The sequence below is a fragment of the Macaca thibetana genome, chromosome 4 (assembly GCF_024542745.1).
Source record: "Macaca thibetana thibetana isolate TM-01 chromosome 4, ASM2454274v1, whole genome shotgun sequence".
NCBI lineage: Eukaryota > Metazoa > Chordata > Mammalia > Primates > Cercopithecidae > Macaca > Macaca thibetana.
The window spans coordinates 165282643-165297549 of record NC_065581.1 but is presented as its reverse complement, the minus strand read 5'-3'; positions in this window follow the sequence as shown (position 1 = coordinate 165297549).

Here is a 14907-nt window from a genome sequence, read left to right as displayed (position 1 = left end):
TCTTCTCATGATCATTTCTGCCAGTAATAAAATAAACGCTTTTGATTTTCTTAAAGGTCAGGACAATAAAAGGACTCTGCATTTGCTTGTGGGCATGGCTGGGGACTGTGAAATGCATTTTGAGACTCTCAGGGGCTTCCAGAACATTCCACTAAGTGCTTGTGAGGTCCTCAAATAATAACCATCCTCACAATGCCTCTTTAGCATGTGTGGTAAAAGACACATAAAACGTATCATTCTCATCATTTTTAAGTGCAATTCATTGGCATTAAGTACATTCACATTGCTGTGCAACCACCACCACCAGCCACCTCCAGAACTCTCCTCAGCTGGTAAAACTGAAACTCTGCCCCATTATACAGCAACCCCAGACTTCCCTTTCCCCGGCCCCCGTCAACAACCACTCTACTTCTTCTCGCTATGGATTTGACCGCTCCATGTTCCTTCTATGACTGGAAACCTATAGGATTTTCCTTTTATGGCTAGATTATTCTACTGAGCATAATATCCTCAAGGCTCACCCATGTGACAGCCTATGCCAGAATTTCCTCTTTTTTTGAAGGATGAATAATATTCCACCGCTTGCATACACCACATTCTGCTTATCCACTCATCCGTGGGTTATCTCCACCTTTTGGTTGTCGTAAATAGTGCTGTTGTGAACACAGGTGTACAAACATCTCTTGGAAACTACTTGAGTTCTTTTGCATATTTACCCAGGAGTGGAATTTCTGAGTCATATGACAATTCAATGTTTGATGTTTTGAGGAACTGCCATATTGTTTTCCACAGCAGCTGCACTTTTTGCATTCCCACCAACAGCACACAAGGGTTCCAGTTTCTTCACATCCTCACCAGCACTTGTTCTTCTCCAGCTTGTTTGTCTGTTTGTTTTTACAGTAGCTCTCCTAATGATGTGAGGTGGAGAAATGCTTCTTTGAAAATCAGGAAATGCTTAGTATCTTCAGAAACTAAGAAGAAATCTCTGTAGCTGGACCCTGGACACTACAACTAGGCCAACAATAAGTGTATAATGTGGCCACACCACACTCTAGTCCATGAGATCACAGGCCATTTCCATTTTTAAGTCTCCTTTGTCACTGAAATCGCAAGTTAGAGGACAAGTGTATCCAGGAATTCTGTCAGCATGACCGTGGTCAGCAGCAGAGTGTCCTCGTGGCAGCTCCATGTGCCATTGGATCATCTCCTCTCATGCCCCCGAGCTCTGCAATTAAAATAGGAGCCTGAACCTCCTGTTCCATCACACAGCTAAAAAGCAGCAGCGATAAGACTCAAACTAAGGGCCTACAGGCCTCGAGTCCAGGAAACTGCAGCATCTCCACTCATCTCATACTCCACATTTTGGTTTGTGGGTTCCCTGGACTGGAAGTTTGTAGGCCCTTAGTTTGGGTCTTGTCTCTGCTGTTCTGTAGCTGTGTCATCTTGGGCACATCATCACGTGGTGTCTACTTTTTTATCTGAAAAAATGAAGACAGTGACACCTTCAAGGGACTGTGAAGACGGCTGAACAAACACATGGAAGTACCACTCAAAACCAACCATGGGGATTCAGCTGCCTGCAGGCCAGACCCTGCCCAACATGCAGAGAAGAGATCAGCATTTCCCTCAGTGTAACTTAGAAGGCCACATTCTCCTTTCCACAAATGGCACAAGATTTTTCAATAAAAAGGGGACCCTTAAAAAATATTTTGTGGGTTGTGGTGAGAAAACAAAGGGACAGTGAAAACAGAAGAGCGAAAGATCTTCTCTTTTGTCTTCCTTGGGTAGGACCCTTTCACCTTTCTTCCTCCCAGCATTGCAGCAATGCTGCTGTTACACAGAGAGCCCAGCCCTCTTGTTTTCTTCTTTCTCTTCAGGTAATGCTCCCTTACTCCTTCACTCTCTGACATTTCAAAACCCAGTTCATTTAATGACCTTCCTTTATGAGAATGTGACAGGCACTCCTATATGGCCCTGGCTGTTTTATCTTGATTCCTCATAATCAGCCTGCTGTGATTTGAATGTCCCCTCCAAAACTCAAGGTGAAACTTAATTGTCATTCTAACAGGGCGAGAGGTGAGACTTTAAGAAGTGATTAGGTCATGGGGCCCCACCCACATGAATGAATGGGTTAGTTATAGCAAGAATGGGCCCCTTGGGCTTTCTCTTTCACACACACTTGCTTGCCCTTCTACTCTTCCGTTGTGAGATAACATAGTAAGAAGGCCCTCATGAGATGCAGCTGCTGATCCTGTACTTCCCAGCCTCCAGAACCATGAGTTAAATCAACCTCTATTCTTTATAAATTACCCTGTCTGTAGTATTCAGTTACAGCAAGAGAAAACGGACTCATACACTGACACACCTTTCCATAAATCAGACACATGGTTTGAGAGTGTAGACAGTCTATGTATGTCTGCTTCCATAAGCCAGCACAGCCAAAATGCAAAAGGCCCCAGTATTGTGGTATAATAAGTAGTTGTTGTTGACAAAACCTATGAGATAAGCAAGGAAGGTATCAATATCCTCATTTATAGATCAGAAAACTGATACTCCAAGAGGCTCAGGAGCTTGGCCAAGCCTGCATGGCCACTAAATGACAAAACCGAGATGCAGTCCTAGATCTCCTGGAACTGCTCCAGTGCTCTTATGTTGTGGTCTCCTCTTGTCTTAGTCTCTTTGGGCTACTCTAACACAACACTGTAGACTGGGTAATTTATAAATAGCAGAAATGGGTTGATTGCAACTCTGGAGCCTGTGAAGTCCAAGATAAGGTGCCAGCAGATTCAGTGTCTGGTGAGGGCTGTTCTCAGCTTCAAAGATGGCACCATGTTGCTGTGCCCTCACACAGCTGGGATTACAGGTGCACACCATCATGTCTAGCTAATTTTTGTGTTTTTAGTTGAGACAGAGTTTCGCTATGCTGCCCAAGTTGGTATCAAACTCCTGGCCTCAAGTGATCTACCCACCTCGGCCTCCTGAAGTGCTGGGATTAGAGGCATGAGCCACCATGCCCAATCCTACCACCACAGGTTTTAACATGAATTTTGTGGGAAACACTAACCTTCAGACTATAGACCCCATTTTTCTCCTCTTTGTCACCTTTGTCTTTGGGCTTATGTTTGCTCACTTATATTTTGATTTTCTTTATATCCAGAGGTGTTCTGGCAAACCGACTCTCTGTAGAAAAAGGAAAGTAGTAGAAAAGTAGCATTTTCTAGTTTCCATTGTATATATACTCCCAGCATGGCTGATGTTAAGCTACCAGCAGTTTTAACAACTGGCTGTCCAAATTTCTAAATATTTCACAGCCGACTCTCCAGAACGTCACTGCCTATGACCCCTTCTCTGCTGTGCCATCAAGTCCCCAAGAGCTGTGTGTCTGCCACTCTTGACCTGCTGTCACCCGTGCAGAATAGAAGACTAGAATAGAACTGAAATATATTAAAGGCATCCAAAGAAGAATTGCCTGCAGACCCCAATAGAAAACCGTCTACAAGTGTTGGCAAGGAGAACAGATGCTGAGCTTGGACTTGGAAAGGTGCCGGAAGCCGGTGGTCCTGGCCAGCATTTGACCCTGGCAACATGCTTGCTGTCAACTCAAATGCATCACCTGCACCTGGAAACATCTTGCCATGAAATATCTTCTTAAAGGCCACCATACAGTCACCAAACCCAGGCACCCAGAAGAAACTCAGTGAAATGCTTCACAGCTTTATCATTTAGTAACTGGAGGATGACAAAGGCAAGGCCTTTGATTTCCAAAGAACTGAAACAAGGCAAGAGGCTGAGATAGATGGTGCATAGAGCCAGACATCCTTGGATTAAAGTTTCAGGTTCTCCATGTGTCAGTTGTAACTTACACTCTTCAGTAAGTCACATAACTACCTTGTTTCATGCCTATAAAAGGGAGGTCATGCTAATCTGTACCCAGTAAGGTTCTTGGAAACATTGAATTGCTAAAGCAGCCTCCTTCAACATGAGTTCATGCCAACGCTTGTCCTTGGAGATGCCCCACAGGAAAGTTCCATGATGAAGTATGTTTGGGAAACACTGAATTCTGCACCCTCAATGGATCAGACTCTGCTTTTTTGTAATGAGTGAATAAAACAGCAATGCATCTATGGATATGGGAAATTAAGTTTATTTTGAGGGAATATTTTAAGTGAAAAGAAAACTTAGACATGTAAGAGCAACCAAAAAGTGCTCTTTTACAGATTTCTCTTTTGCAGGATTTCTTTTTTACAGATTTTCTTCCAAAAGTATACAATAACATGGAACAGTTGTTTTGTTGTATTTAACATTCCAATAAAGGATAGCAGCATTAATATTGGGCCCAAACTACTTCTTGTTTCCTAAGTTAAGCCAACTGAGTCCAACATGGTAGGAATTGTAGGAATTGGGGAAGAGGGTGGGTCTCCTCCATGGCTCATTAGCAGTTGGTAACCAGTTTCCACCCTGTCCACCCTGACTTTCTTGCCTACACCCCACCTTCCCATGCAGGCCCCAGGATGCTCTTGTCTGAATTGTGATGATGTTTATGACATATTTACTCTAAGACAGTATTTATTTATCTTAAACACACATGGGATAAGTACTATCATTAATGCCCATTTTACAGATAAGAAAACTGGGAATGTGAGGGTTGGAATAACTCACACCAACTCACACAACCAGCAAGGGACAAGACTAGGACTCAAATGCCAGATGTAGGCTCTAGGGGATGGCTCTGCCCTCTCTCCTATCTGCTGGTGAAACCTACGGACTGCATTTCCCAGCAGCCACCTGCTTCCAAAAGTCATACAAAGACCAAAAAAACTGAGTTTGCCAAGGAAATGAGTTGGGCCAAGACCACTAACTTTGTGTGTGTCAACCTCCTCCCCTGGGATGTGGCTGCCAACTCAGGCTGTGGCCGCTTGGAGCACATGAGGGAATCCTCTCTGTCAGCCCAGCTCAGCCCATAGAAAGGAGAACAAAATGCTCCCCACATCTTCATTCAAAAGGGACAGTTTGCTTAATGCGCCACTTTGAGTCAACAAGGGAATTGAGTCTTCCTTCTGTGACATTTCTGCTACCATTTTCACTTTACATCTCTAGCAGTTTCTGGAGACAAGAGTGGGATGGAAATCAGCCCCAGAGAGTTTCCCTTTGCTCCTAGATGCCAAGGCAGCCCTTCCAGGCAAGAGGCATCTCTGTCTACAGAGGGAGAAGGGGGAGGAGGAGGAAGTAGATGAAAGGGAAGGAGAGAAGACATCAGACCCAGACATGCGCTCTCTATTAGACCCAGAACACCTGCTTTGCCGTCACAGACCTGGCAGTTAGGGTGGGGAGCAAGTTCCCGGGCTGGCGGCTGTGTATTGGCCACTTAAATACCTTTCATCTCACAACCCTTTAACTGGCTGTCCAAGGCCTAAATTCAGCTGACCGACAAATTTTGATTGGCTCACAAATAATTTTAAAATGTGCACATTATATTTAGTTGAGTTGTTTTTGTTTTTCAAGTGAGTCTCTGCATTTTTAAAAGGCTAGATTTCAGCTCTTCTTGAACACCAGAAGATTTGCAAGCCCTGAGCCCTCACTCCCGCTCTGCATTGGCTGGGCCGAGGAGCTGGCGCCCAGAGGTGGGGTGTGCTCACCCTTCTCCCATTCAGGTCCCTGCCTCATCCCTGCAGGCATGTATGTGTGTGGACCACACCTCACTGGGTTTCAAACATCATTTTGGTGTCCCTTCCTTGGGAAGTATAATGCTTAATTTCATAAGTGAACCTGGCTGGGCCATGGTGCCCGATGGTCAGACGCAAGTCTAGACGCTGCGGCAGAGGTTCACTGCGGCTGTGATGAGCGCCTATTCTCAGTTGACTCTGAGTAGAGCAGGTGACCCTCCACAATGCCTGTGGGCCTCATCCCATCCCTTGGCTTTAAGAGCAAAATCCGCGGGTTCCTGGAGAAGGAATCCCGCCTCCAATCTGCGCTTGAGTTTCCCTCCTGCCAGCTTGCCCTACGGGTCTCAGACTCGCCTGCCTCAAGCTTGGGCACCAATGCCTTTAAATAAATCCCGTAATCTACATGCACCACTTGTGATTCTGCCTTCCTGGAGAGCCACGGCTGACAGTCAGGAATGTGCTGTGCAACCAGAGGCAGCGATTTCGGGGATGGCTGGTGGTGCAGATTTTCAAAAGGTTTCCTTTTACCCCTTCATTTCCATTTTCACCACCTCCAGCTTCTCTCACCCACGTGTACTTTGTGCCTCTTACTTTCAGGCTTTCCTCTCCTCCCTCCCCGTGCCCCCCGCATCACACAGCATGGTGACCCCCAGACTCCCCTACTATGCTGTGCTCTGTGGCCCCCAGAGCTGTGGCATGGCTCTGTTCTACACAAAACCAAACAGTTCTCACGCAACACCACACCAGTCGTATATTTGTATAGTGCTATTAAAAAATGGAAATTCACCAGATTTCCTATTGACCTCTGGACAGGGCCCAGAAACTCAAATTGCTCTATTAGCTATATATTTATATTATACTTTCTTCATTCAGCAAGATAAAAGCAGCCAACTCTCGCCACAAACCTATCCCCACTTAACACATGCGTGAAATGAATCACCAATTCTGAGTGAAGTGCTTTTGCCATTTAAAACACATTAAAGATCTATTTAACAATAGTGATTATTATTTATTATTTTTTTTTTTTTTTTTTTTTTAAGTACTGGCAAAAGGAACCCCCTTTAAACCAGAGCAGGCACTTGGGCTGGAGCACACTGGACGTTCTAGAGCAGGAAACGTGTTGCCGGAACATGGCCCCTCTGTGCTGCTGGCAGAACCTGCCAGGAGGGATTTGGTTTCTAACGCGCACATCAGTGGCTAGGAGAATTCCTCCGGGAAAGGAAACACTCTCGTCTTTAACGACTCCTTCTTCTCATATTTACTAAAACTCTGAAGCCCTCATATATCTGTTTTCAAAAGACTCCAATCCAGTTCCATAATAAGGAGTCCACGGTGCCTGGAGCACACGTGTGATTGCATTATTTTACCTACAATTGCTCTAAAAGCAATTAGAGCTTTTATTGTATTCCAAAACATTTTGTATTTCAAAAAATTTCGAACACCAGAATCCCACAATTTTAAGAGCTTGCTGTCTAGAAAAATGCATTACTTGTTTCTTTTGCCAATAGTAAGGTTACAAATAAAAACCTGCTTAAAAAAAAAAAAAAAAAAAAAAAAAAAAAAAACAAAGGAAGGAAACAATTAAAATGTAGGCAAAATATACTGACAACAAGTGACTTCATCATCGAATTGCTTGGTACGTAAGGAGTGTGTGGGTGAGGGAACTGATGAAAATAGCTTCATTGGCAGACGGGGCAGAGGATACCCACCACCCTTCATGGGTGGCAGAGGGGTGGGACTAGAAGATGACACAGACTGATCTGGAACCACCACAGGCGCAACACCCATTCATATCCAGACGGCAGATGGAGGGACCCTACGGGGCGCTGGTGGTTGGTAGGTGGGCACCCTCCCCTCAGCCCAGCCCACCCTCACTGGGACCCTGTGGGGCCCCAGCTGCCCTCTGAACCATGGCAACTGTAACAGCCAGCAGGAGCCTCAGGGTAGCCGTGGTTGGCAGCCGGCCGGCCCAGCATCCCTTCTTCAGTTGCAAAATATTGACATGGTCTGAAAATCTCCAGACAAGAGTCAAGGAAGCCAAACCTACCATTTAAAAGACAAGATCTACGTAATACCCAAAAAGAGGGTTACACATTTGCTTCTCGGAGAAATTTGGCATCAAAACAGACTCATATAATAGCACATGTTGCTTTGACCCACCTCACACTCAACTTATTACTACTAACCATGGCTTAATAAATTCACTGCTTATTCCATGATGCAACCTCAAAACATCTCACCCACCCCTGTGACTCATCTTACCGAGACAAGCCTGTAACAGCAATATTGGTGCTGTAGGTTGGACTGAAGAGTTTATAGAGAAGAAACATCTGAGTGACAATTATATGCCTGATGGACGAACTAGGGACTCAGAGTTGAAAAGCTATTCCCTGCCAAAGAACTCACTTTAGGGGCCTCCTATCATGCAAACGAAAATAAAGGTGATGCATTTGTAATTGCTCTAGGTGGTATTTATTTACAAAGCACATTGGAAACAGAAGTGCAGCCCAAACCAAGAAGTCAAGGATGGTTGGATGGACATGGCCCTTGAAGTGGTACTAACAGCCTTTTCTTTACCTGCATATTAACTAGACATGGGTCTTGAGTGCATGACTCTGCATGACACAATGCAGCCCTAACTTTGCTTCACCTCCATGGGAGACATAGGCTATGGAAGGTAAGATGCACAGGACAAATCCATGAACAGGCAGATAGGCGAGTGTATGTGAAGCAAGGAGGCCAAGAAGAGGGTACAGCATTGGCAGGAGGGTCCTCAAGTAAAACCTTACAGGGTGAGCCCACCTGATCCATGCCAAGGGGCCAGAGATGAGTGTGGCAGTGAGGACTGCATGGGGTCAGGCCTGGCAGGGTCTTTGAGGAAGGTCTAGAGTTGAGGTGCACATGCTGGTGCCATCAGCCTATGTGCCGTCCTGAAGTCCAGGGGTGACAGGGTGGCCTGGGGAGAGCATGCAGGGAGAGGAGAAAGGGAAACCCAGCCTGGCATCAGGACCACTACTGCATGTCAGGGTCAAATAGAGTTGGAGGGGCCAAAGTGAGGCAGAGATGGAGCTGCCCACCTAAGAGGGAGGAGAGCAAAGCCCACTGCCCAGGCCCTGGAGAGGGGCTCGTGCTACCTGCAGGAGGCAGCTGAGAGGCGTCTGCTGCATTGGCTGCATAAAGCACAGGGCAGCCTTCTCGAAGATAGCTTGGTGGGATAGGGGCAGGAGCCAAACTTCAGGGGCTCCAGAGTGAATGGGAGCATTGGAAACAGGTAGAAGACCAGGAGAGAGGGCAGAATACAGAAGTGGGGTTCAGAGTTTGTGTCCATCTCACTTTCCTTTTTACTATTAGATGGGAACAATCTTCCACTTGACCCACGGCAGGCCCGGGGCAGGGGTGTGGGCGTGGCAGCACCGCTACTGGGAGTGGAGTTTAGGACAATCAACAGGCACCACAGGTGCATCCAAGCCCAGACCAGGTCGGCCTTTGCTGGGAAGGGTGACTTCTACCTTTGAAGCTGGCGACAAAGGATCAGGGGAGAGCCAAAGCCCTGGGCCCTGGAACTGGCCACAGAAGATGGCAGAGCCCCTACAATGCCACATCTCCTGTGCAAAGCTTCCACCAAGGCCTATGGGCACACGTGAGTGGGGAAGAAGGGGGGCAGGTGGAAGGACCCTGGCCAAAGCCATGGAGCATCAGGCCTGGGGACAGCTCAGAACGATGGCCCATGCCTCAGATGAGTAAATCATGAAACAAAATTCAATGTAGGTTGACTCAAACCCAACAGAAGTTCATTTCTTGCTCACACAGGAGCACCAGGCACGTGGAGGGTCAGTGTATTCAGGTTCTGCTGTTTCCAGCAGCTGCTTCCAAGATCTCCTGGGCCTGCTCCCTCCGGCCATCAGGAGAAAGCCAGCAGGCGCACCCGTGAGTGGTTCTGAGCACCAGACCTGGAAATGATGCATTTCACCTGTGTTCAAGCATCTCCGGCCAGACCTCAGTCCCATGCCCCACAGAGTCCCCAGGGGCTGGGCAAGGTGGCTCAGCCATGGGCCCAGGAGGCAAGGGTGGTGGGCAGCTGTCCACGCCGCAAAATAGATGCTCTGTAGCTGGTTAGAGTGAGCGGCGAGCCGAGCAAACAGCTGATAGGAGAGATCTCAGGTCATGAACACTTCCCTGGTTGCACCCCCAGCCCCGCCACACAGCCACATTGTCTCTGTCACGTTCCCTGGAGAAATGTGAGTGAGGAGGCCCAGGAGGCTGAGGGACAGGGCCAGGGTGCTGGTTCTCAGAGGGCACCCCTGGCCACGGCCTCTGATGCATTTGTGTGAGACAGAGTCAAGTCAGGTCTGCGGAGGACTAGAGAAAGAGGGGTCCTGAGAAGGCTTTTCCTAAGGAGAGGCTGCCTCCAGGCAGAACCACCTCTCCCGCCCCACCCGGACACCTGGGGGCCCAAAGACAGCAAGGACAACCATGAAAGCCAGCTCGCCCAGGGCCACACGCACTCCTCTGCCGTCCTAGTGCACAATCAGAGGAAAATAGTCCTATGTGCCAGGATTCACCAAGCTGGAAAAGAGAGGTTGCCTGGAATGATTATTCACCTTTCTCCTTAATTTTGGACTTGTATAATGAATTCTTGGTGAGTAGAGATCACATCATTTTATATATCTTCTTTTTATTAACTTAATATCCTAAATGTCATTCTACATTATCTGCCATAAAAATATAGAGAGGCTGTATTTCCTGATTTACACAGGAATAAATATATATTTATTCTGCTACGTATATGTTCACATAGCAAAAACATAAAATAAAATAAAAAGGAAAGAGCCAATCTACTATTGCGAATGTTAAAAGCAACAAAGAAAAAAAATGAACAGGAGCAATAGTGCAGGGATATTTTTCTGAAGATTTTTCGCCACGGGTGCAAAAAGTTAGTATAAGATTCTATTAATTTCACATACTTGTTATCCAAAATAAGCTGTAGAGTTTCCCCACTAAGGAAGGTGAGAGACTCCAGCAAAAGGTGCAGGCACTGGGAGGCGGCTCGTGCACCAGAGGGCAGCAGCACCCCGTCCAGGGCAGGGGCACTCTCGGCCGGCTCAGGAGCTCGGCTCCTGGTAAAGCCAGAACTTTAGGAATCACATTTGCTCCCCACTGGCGTGAAGTGCGAGCTCATCTGTTTACATTCCAGGTTCAGAAAAGGGGACCCAAAATGTCATGTGAAATCCAAGAATCCAGTTCTTTCAATGTTAGGCAGGAAAATGAAACCTTCTTCAAATGTTAACACTAATTCTAAATACACTGTTCTGAACATTTAGATGGCCCGGCCGCGGGCACCGTGGTAATTATTAGTGGGCTACAGGAGAAAAGGCTCCTGTGTACAGGGCGCATCCCAGGTGACCCCAGCCTCGTTGCACAGGGCCAGCCGTAACTCCTGAACGGCCTTGGCCTCGTAGGCTGCCTCGGCTACCACTCATCTACTGCTGTGGAGAGGCAGGCCCTCCCCTCGGGTTAAAGAGAGGAGTCCGGCTGCCTCCCCTCCAGGAAACTGCTTTTCTCAGCATCTCTCGCCCTTCATACATGGTGTGTTTGTGATTACTGAGTGCACGTGGACACATGACCACCCGCTAAAGAGCGTCCCAGACTTTCTTTCACCTGGGTGTAACCATGTGACTAAGTGAAGGCTCCCACGCTGGGAGCAGAAATGACTTCCACAGCTTTCCAGTTGTGTCTTTAAGGCCACCTGCTTCCCCCATCCTGCTTCTTGTTGTCTAGAATGGAAATGGGCTGGAAGGAGGTACCGCAGCTCCCTTGGGCTGAGGACAGCCTTGAGGTAAGGAGAACAGTACTCTGCCCATCATCCCCGGCTGTCCACCTGGACTCGAGAGAGGAATCAGCCAAGAAGTAGAAAATATAAATCATTCCTGCCTTCTCTCTTATATGGATTTACCTAAATAAGGCACAGGAATATCATCATCATTCCTGCCTTCGCTCTTATATGAATTTACTAAAATAAGGCATCAGGAATATCATCTATTGGCAAATGCAGTGCAAGGAAGAAGATTGCAGCTGTGCATATTGAGTCATAAGCATGAAATCAGGTCACAACAGACCACCCTGAGCTCCACAAACACACCAGAGTGAGGGGCCTGCGTCCAAATGCTGCAGCCTCTTTATTCTGTGAAATCACAAGATTGTGAGTGCGTCAGGTTCTCAGAGCAGCCAGCAGAATGTAGCATGCAGACCACCCCAAGCTCTGCAAACACGCCAGAGCAAGGGTGGCCTTCATCCGAATGCTGCAGCCTCTTTATTCCGTGAAATCCCTGAGCACAAAGACCATGAACACGTCGGGTTCTCCACAGAGCAGCCAGCAGAATGTAGAATGCATTAGGGCAGCTGTGCTCTGTGAGGCTGCAATGACTCAAATCGTCTAATGGTAAATGTAAAATGCCACCTCCTTCTGTGTCCTACAGAAGAATGTGCCCCAAGAATGAGATTAAGACAAGAGAGAGTCCCCCTGAAGTCATGAGTCTTGAATGCTCTGTTTATACAAATAGGGGGCACAACAGGGCCTGGCCCCCCCCGGACTATCACAGCTGCTTTCTGCTGTCACAGCTGAGATCACCATCCTCAGGTCCTTGAGAGGGGGACGTCTCTGCTTTGAATATGGAGGCCACTCAGACTTGGGGAAATTCCCCACTTCCCTGCCAGAGAACTGGGAGGGGAGGAGATGCTACCCCTCAGGGCAGGGACCAAGGCAGGAGGTGAACCACTGGGATCAGATACTGAAACTTGCACCACGGGTGGGTGCTGGAGCTCAAGGCTGTGCACGGGTGGGTGCCGGAGCTCAAGGCTGTGCACGGGTGGGTGCCGGAGCTCAAGGCTGTGCATGGGTGGGTGCCGGAGCTCAAGGCTGTGCACGGGTGGGTGCCGGAGCTCAAGGCTGTGCACGGGTGGGTGCCGGAGCTCAAGGCTGTGCATGGGTGGGTGCCGGAGCTCAAGGCTGTGCATGGGTGGGTGCCGGAGCTCAAGGCTGTGCATGGGTGGGTGCCGGAGCTCAAGGCTGTGCATGGGTGGGTGCCGGAGCTCAAGGCTGTGCATGGGTGGGTGCCGGAGCTCAAGGCTGTGCATGGGTGGGTGCTGGAGCTCAAGGCTGTGCAGGTTAGAAAGGCAGGTGTTGTCTCACCAGGGACCACAGCCCTTCTCTGCTGTCTCTCTGTGAGATCTGCACCTGAAAAGCCAAAATGGGAATGAATGTTTGGAACATAACTTATTGGAAAGGAGGAAACTATGTAGAAAGAAATTCTCACGTGTCTAGGTTAACTTTAATAGGAAAATATGCCCTACCTTCAGGGAAATAGATGTTAGGGGCCAAATGGTGTCCCGTTAAAATTCATATGTCAAAGTCCTAACCCTCGGAATCTCAGAAAGTGATGATATTTACAGACAAGCATTTTAGACCAGTGATTAAGTTGAAAAGGGCCTTTTGGGTGGGCTATAATCCAATCTGACTAGTGTCCTTATAAGAAGTTTCAGCTCACAGACGAAAAGCCATTTGAGGCCTCAGGAGAAACCAACCCTGCCAACACCTTAACCAGCCTCTAAAAATGTGAGACATAAATGTGCTGTTCAAGCCACTCAGTCTGTGGTATTTTGTCAGGGCAGCCCCAGCAAACCAACGTTCTAGCGTACTTTAGCATATATACTACATTCATGGAGACCACATTCTCTGTACCTATATCTCCAGAATGCCTGTCATTTGCACACATTACCACAAGTCTTAAAAGGATTTGAAAATACTGTGTTTTCCTGGCCTCATTTAAAATCCAGTCTGTCTGTCCTTAGAAGCAAATCATGTACAATTTGCAAGGTAATACTTAAGAACCTAGATGTTGAGATTTACATATAGTAAGATCTCACGTATCTAGAAATAATTGAATACTGGGAGGTTCTAACACATTGCCACTATTAACAGACAATTCTGACAAGCGCAGAGAGCTAAATTCTCCACCAAACATATAGAATAATGTTTGCAATGAGTGGAGAGGAGGACTAACGGCAGACAGTTAAGGCTCAGGAAGAGACGGTCAGAGCATGAAAGCGAAACGATATGGGGAGAATCAATGGGAACCACTGAAGAACAGCCCCTTCTATCTTAATGTCTCCTAAGAGTGTCAAGTTACCATGGCACCTGTTCTGATGCCCAAGACAGCAAGAAAAATGATGTTACCTAATGTACTATATTTAAGAAGAAATACAGTATGTGGTATATTTTAGAAACATTTTTATACATCATAGCTAAAATGTTTAAAAAGTTATTCTTAAAGAAGTCAGTTTCACTTATCTGAACATTTAAATTATGCAGAGAAGGTCATTTCCCAGTTTTGGCAAATAAGCAAAATGTTTCTGTGCCAGTTTTCAAGCATGAATCATCTTCTTAGATCACATCAGTGCATTGATCACACCGAAAGAAGTGTCTGGGTAACAACTCCTCTTCTTTGCTTTCTAGAGTCAAACACTAACAGATTTGAAGGACATGAGAAAGCCTGAATACCACTGTCTCCGGACAGTGGGCCCCTCACTCTGAACCTTGAAGCTGAAAGAAGAGTCCTACTTCATGTACAGAACGCATTTTTTATTTTGCAAAGCCAAAACCATGCTTTAAAAATACAGACTTTGAATCTTAAGACATTATTTTGCATTTTAAAGAGAGATACAGTTAAAGCTTATGAGAACAATATAAAGTTTCAAATAACATCATTGTCAGGTTTAAACATGTCGGTATTTTTGTAATTCATGACAGTATTTATTTTCCTTTTTTTTTTGAGACGGAACCTCGCTCTGTCATCCAGGCTGGAGGACAATGGCGTGATCTCAGCTCACTGCAACCTCTGCCTCCTGGGTTCAAGCAATTCTCCTGCCTCAGCCTCTCAAGTAGCTGGGATTATAGGCACCCACCACCACACCTGGCAAATTTTTGTATTTGTAGTAGAGAGGGGATTTCATCATGTTGGCCAGGCTGGTCTTGAACTCCTGACCTCAAGTGATCTGCCTGTCTTAGCTTCCCAAAATGCCGGGATTACAGGCATGAGCCACCGTGCCTAGCCCATGACAGTACCTTCCTAACACGTGTTTGTATTTTTGTAACACAAGTTGATATTTTTCTACTGTTCATATATTTACATAGCCCTTTAAAAACATGAGTTCCATGAATTTTCTATGTCGTTGAAGAGAGTTGTTA